Source organism: Periplaneta americana, chromosome 7, assembly GCF_040183065.1.
Source record: "Periplaneta americana isolate PAMFEO1 chromosome 7, P.americana_PAMFEO1_priV1, whole genome shotgun sequence".
NCBI lineage: Eukaryota > Metazoa > Arthropoda > Insecta > Blattodea > Blattidae > Periplaneta > Periplaneta americana.
Genome location: NC_091123.1, coordinates 8,906,445 through 8,913,216, shown reverse-complemented (window position 1 = coordinate 8,913,216; position 6,772 = coordinate 8,906,445).

Sequence of the window (6,772 nt, the reverse complement as noted above, 5' to 3'; positions counted from 1 at the left end):
AATTCCTCGGAGCACAATTGATGATAGTCCCATAAAACTGTCTTGCTCTTAATAACGCCTATACAGTAATTTAGAAATGAAGGATTTTTAATTTGTCTTTAAATTCAAGCAAATTATTCCAGGCTTTGCGGTAATATTTCTCATATTTGCAGATATTTCCATTATCCCATCAGCATTATTCTTAGCAGAAGACCAGCAGAGCAATAGTACCACAATAAAAAAGCGCAAAACAAACTAACCGCGGACGATAATAACGTACTTTGCGTCTTATATTATTCATACAATACAGAGATGAAGAGAATTCGAAGCATGTTGCAACGATACTGTTAACAATGACACGATTTTAGAAAATGGTCTCAAAACCTATGAATAACATAATGTTGTAAACATGTTATAGGCTATAATGAAACATGTACGGTAATCTAATTCTGTCCTTTCGATTTTCGAGGTAGCTTGAAGGTCCTAAAGGCCGACTCGGCGACTTAAGAATTCCATTACTCGCCGACTGCCCTCTTATGTAGCCTAAATTGCGATAAATCGACAAATCTGGCAACCTTGGTGCATATGGAAAGCGAGACATTAGAGCAAGTTTACTCGAATGTCACTCGCACAGCTAAAGGGCTCACATCCCTTGTCTTGCGAGGACTGCGGCCCCAATCACTCTGCAAGCTTTTAACATTTTCGTCGGCCCTGCCCTGTTGCTGTTCTGTCGTGCTTCGTTCCCCCTTAGTGTTAGGTTTAGTCAAGTTTTGGCTTTCTCCTTCAGAATTCTCTAATGTTCCTTCACGTGGAACGGGGAAAATCTGGGTGAGAGAAGTGGCTAACAGGCTTGGAGCTTACATATACTCCTCTCGTCCCCAGTGTCCCTTGCAAGGACGCGTTTTAGCGTACCTTTTAAATGCTTCTCCTCCCATTCATTCACTCTCTCCCTCCTTCCTTTCCTCCTCCCTTCATTCCTTCATTTACTCATCTATCCACCCAGTCATCCATTCTTGCATTAATTAAATTCATTTATTCATTCACTACCTGCCTCCTTCCTTCATTCTTTAATTAATCAATTAATTAATTCATTCATTCAGGTTTTCAAAACAAAAGTCATGAAAGTGTTGAGTATATGGGTTATGTATCCCATCCCACTTCAGTATCAAATGAAATACAGTACAATCTATACTAATAATAAATCTGTAGCCGAAGTTTTTCTGGTAATTTTCGATTTTCCAAAAATAATTGGTCCTAACATATATAATTAACCACCCTGAAACCGAAAATCGCTTTTTTGAAATGTTTGTTTGTATGTCTGTCTGTCTGTCTGTCTGTATGTTTGTTACCTTTTCACGCGATAATGGCTGAACGGATTTCGATGAAAATTGGAATATAAATTAAGTTCGTTGTAACTTAGAATTTAGGCTATATGGCATTCAAAATACATAATTTAAAAGGGGGGTTATAAGGGGGCCTGAATTAAATAAATCGAAATATCTCGCTTATTATTGATTTTTATGAAAAATGTTACATAACAAAAATTTCTTTAAAAATCATTTCCGATAAGTTTTATTCTTTGAAAAATTTTGATAGGACTGATATTTAATGAGATAAATGAGTTTTAAAATTAAAATAACTGCCATCTAAGGCCGTGTAATAAAATAAACAAATGACTTCGTCTATAAGGGGCCTTGGTCAACAACAATCGAAAGCTATGACTCATAGCCTACAGAAAATGTTTCTGTTTTTGTATGAAGCAATATCGGAAACTAAATTAACCGATTTGTATAATTAATTATTATTTCACCATTGAAAGTGTAGTTTCTCTGTATGGACATAATGCTATAATGTTATTACAGTAACTTCTGAGTGAATTGAGGACAGGTAAGATTAAAATAGCTTCTTATGCACAGAAAACTTGATAGGCTATTCTGTGTATTCGTTTCCTGTATTTCTTAAAATAATGTTTATCTCAGAGAATTAACGAACAACGAGAGTGTATTGATTTAGTATGCAGTAATAATATGTTAGCTTAGCATTTCATTATTTTATAATCCAAATTTTAACTATGCTCAATTGAATCGAGTTAAAATACATAAACTACATATGCATTAAATGCAATTCAAAAAATTTGGGTAATGAGCCAAGCAGATTATGTTGCCCTGTTGTAAAATAAAATTTGTTCCTCCTGAGATTCAAGAGCCCCCATAACAAATTCAAAACTTACTTATCGGGGTACATCCGTTATCAACACACTTTTTATATAATATAATATAATATAATATAATATAATATAATATAATATAATATAATATAATATAATATAATATAATATAATATAATATAATATAATATAATATAATATAATATAATATAATTTAAGTTATTTGAAGGGTTCAGAACCATAGTGAGCCAAGCGCCATTTACTGAATACGTAGAAAGCAAGAGTTAAAATTAAGTTATTACCATAATTCAATGGAAACATATAACAAGTAAAATAAAGTATACACATTAAATGTAAATGATGTCAATGTTCATTGAACTATGGATGCATGTAATAAAAATTAAGAAACATGTTAAAGGAATTGTCATTGCACTAAATGAGTGCTCTGTGGACCAAAATGATTCCATTTTAATTATTTAAATATAATTTAAATTAAGTAACATATTAAACGATTTATCCTTCTATCAAACACGAATATTCCCTGGATCAAATGTCCTATTTTAATTATGTAATTTATATTTATTTCTAACGAGTGCAGCGGAGCGCACGGGTACGGCTAGTTTTAAATAAAATACATTCATTCATGCATAGTGTTCTGCTCAGGGCAGGTCTTTCACTGCAAGCCCAGCTTTCTCCAATCTTTCCTGTTTTCTGCCTTAGTCTCCGCATATGATCCATATACTCGTATCTTAATGTCATCTATCATTTTTTTCTGCTCCGAATTCTTCTCTCGTTCACCATTCTTTCCAGTGCATCCTTCAATAGGCAGTTTTTTCCCAGCCAGTGACCCAGCCAATTTCTTTTCCTCTTCCTGATCAGTTTCAGGATCATTCTTTCTTCACCCACTCTTTCCAACATAGCCTACCTTTATTTCTTATTCTGTCTGTCCATTTCACACGCTCCACCCTTCTCCATAATCACATTTCAAACACTTCCAGTCGCTTCTCTTCACTTCGTCGTAATGTTCATGTTTCTGCCCCATACAATGCCACAATTCATGCAAAGCTCTTAAGCACTTAGTCTCTTCCTTAGTTCTTTTTCCAGAGGTCCGCAGAAGATGCCCCTTTTTCTATTATTGTATTTTATTAATTTTATTAGAGTAGCTATAGACGTTTCACGCAATCACCGGTATTTCCTTAAATCCTCTGTCTATTTTTTGTTCGGAATAAATGTTCTATGTTTATAAATACTTTGCTTCCTTTTTCAATAAATAAAGTACAGATGAAGTAGGAAACAAACCTTACAAGATTTGAAAAAAATAATTTACTCTCATTTTCAATTTTGGGAGGCCTGTAATCTTACTCCAGCGGTGTTCAAAGTTACATAACTGCGTCATCTAAAGAAGATCAATAAAATTGATCCCTAAAAGAGTAAGACAGATATCCATATCATGAAGTGCCTAAAGATTTTTATTACGTATGAAGCAACTTTCTCGACATGTGCTTGTTTATTACCGCTGCATCTAGTAGAAGTGAAGGGAAGCGTGATTATCGTTTAAAAGGCCCTACACTGAAGGTTCGCGGCATCCAGTTTGCGAACCACTGTATTAGTCACTCCTCCACGAGTAATAAAGCGAAAGCTGGCTCATTGATCGATTCTATAGAAACTTGGTACGGAGGCAATAACCATTCACAGACATAAACCACACAGCCTTCAGTTCCAACTCCGCACGTCGTCCGGGTTTCAACTCGACGACGTCTGCACAAGCATGGATAAAGAAACTGCTCCAGCTACCGTTATAGGCTACTGTATAGTCCACGCAGTTGATAATACACGATTATGGATAGCTTTCAGAGTTTTGAACGCGATTGTTTTATAGATGCCAACACTTCGGAGTCTGTGAGTGGCCATGAAATGTTCGAAACTTAATTGGGGCTAAAAATACTTGAAACACCCAAACAGTACACCAGAATTTTATTAAACTTCGTATCAGTTAAATTCTTATAAAATTATAGAGGATTTAATAAAATCCCAATAATACTGTGAAATGCCTATTACTCTATTGTTGTTTAGTCAACTGTTCGAAGACAGGTTTGAACCTCACAATTGACACCAATAAGCATCACTCATGAGGCAACTAAGTCAGGAGATAATGAGATAGAGTGTCCAGTTCCTTTCCCCTTCCATTGGATACATACACTAGATATATATTACATATAATATAATACTAATATATTATAATTAAAGTAATAACCCAATAAGACCGAGTATAGCCTATGTTTTTTTCTCTCTCGTATGTTGTGGAAGAATAGCGAAGTTTCACCTTGTAACATCCTGAAATTATGTACGTTAGTCATGAATTACTCTGTATATATGACATATTAAAAGCAAAATTTCCTTGCTGATAAACATAATAGATACTAGGCCTATTTCAAAAAGTTTTGTCCCTTCACAAATGATATATATGTTTGAAGTGTTTACCTTGAGTCATTCATTTTCAATTTTACTGCACGACAGAAGCCAGAAGAGTAACAACCATTTGAGATCCCACCTGCAGAGAAACTTAAGATGACTTTGACCCTTTATTTCTTTCTATTTTACACTTATTCCAGTCTCGGATCCCCCACGATCAGGAGCACCACACGACGCCACGACATCATTTACATCTTTAAAATAAACATTATTCATTTCCCTCAAATCTGTTACGGTTCTTCAGGAGACAATGACAGCAGAACAATGCACTTGCTCACTTGAATTCAATAGGAAAGAAAATGGAGGAACATCAAGAAGATACTTGGCCTCATCTTCTGAAAAGAAAATTTCTTAACGAAGAGCTATGATGGATTTGTCCCTTAAAATACCGTGAGTTAGATTCAGAATTGTGCGAACATTATTGTTTGATATATCCTGCTCACCATTTTACATTATGCTCGGTAGGAAAGGAAGATATTTTGATGAAGTAAAAAACTATTTTCACGAAAAGACACATTTTCAGAACCCTTAATAATGAAATCAAATTTTCTGAAATTCTGTGTACAGCGCTTACTAACTATTGGACGGATTTTGTTCATATTCAGTATTTACGAGTCAATTTATCAGGGAATAATGTACATGAAATATTAATTATTTATCTTTTAATTGGCTAAAATTGACCATTAGTTACGTGTGAGATATTTATCACAATTTTGGAGTCAGAATGCCCATTTTCGAGTATTAGGACGTTGAAGCACCAATCGTACTGAAGGTTCTATTACGTCACAGGTGTACAGGAGATGCCTCCTCCATCGCAGATGCCGAAATTTCTAAATTTATTGCGAGAAATTGTCTGCAGAGGGTCGATTTTAACCGAATTTCAGAAATTTCCGTTGTCTTCCAGGCTAAACAATTCTGAGTTGCGGTTAACCCTTGGTGTCATGGACAGAGATCGAGGACCCATATCCTACAGTATGTTATTGCCTGCGCCTATGCAGAACCCTTCCAGCAGGAGAAATTGGCAGGAGGGAATTAAAAAAAACTCTTGCCTCTTTTTGAACGGAAATCAACTTTTGTTGAAGATAGGATTTTTTAATTATATTGTCTCAAGCACGCCGTGAGGAATTCAGAGCAGTGAAGAATGCCTCTTTGCGACGCCTAGCTGCCGAGATATTGCCGGTTTAGAAAAACTTGGAGGTCAGAATACCGATTTTAGAATATAAGGGGGTTGAAGTGCGAACCGCACAGAATGCTCTAGGACTATTACGGCACAGGAATACAGGAAATACATCTTCATTCATTGCGAGAAATTATTTCAAAAGAGTAGATTCTGGCCGAGGAATATCACTTTTGTTGACGTCATAGGGCTAGTACGGCACAGGAATACAGGAAATATATCTTCATTCATTGCGAGAAATTATTTCCAAAGAGTAGATTCTGGCCGAGGAATATCACTTTTGTTGACGTCATAAGGCTATTACGGCACAGGAACACAGGAAATATATCTTCATTCATTGCGAGAAATTATTTCCAAAGAGTAGATTCTGGCCGAGGAATATCACTTTTGTTGACGTCATACAAAATTTTGTCCAATATTCTTTTGAGAAGATTAACTCATATGTACGGTATATGAAATTATTGGGGATCGTCAGTGTGCTTTAGGCGCAATAAATCGACTATTGATCACATTTTTTTTTTGTATTCGACAGATATTGGAGAAAAAATGGGAGTATAAGGGTAGAGTACATCAGTTATTCATAGATTTCAAAAAGGCATATAATTGAGTTAAGAAAGACGTTTTATATAATATTCTTATTGAATTTGGTATTCTCAAGAAACTAGTTCGATTAATTTATTAAAAGTGTCTCAGTGAAACGTACAGAAGAGTTCTTATAGGCCAGTTTATATCTGATACTTTTCCAATTCACTGTGGGCTAAAGCAAGGAGATGAACTATCACCTTTACTTTTAACTTCGCTCTAGAATATGCCGTTAGGAAATTCCAGGATAACAGAGAGGGTTTGGAATTGAACGGGTTACATCAGCTGCTTGTTTATGCGGATGACGTGACTATGTTAGGAGAAAATCCAAAAATTATTAGGGAACAAAGGAAAAAGATTATTTGTAAATAACAAATACGGTTCAGTCCAAAAGT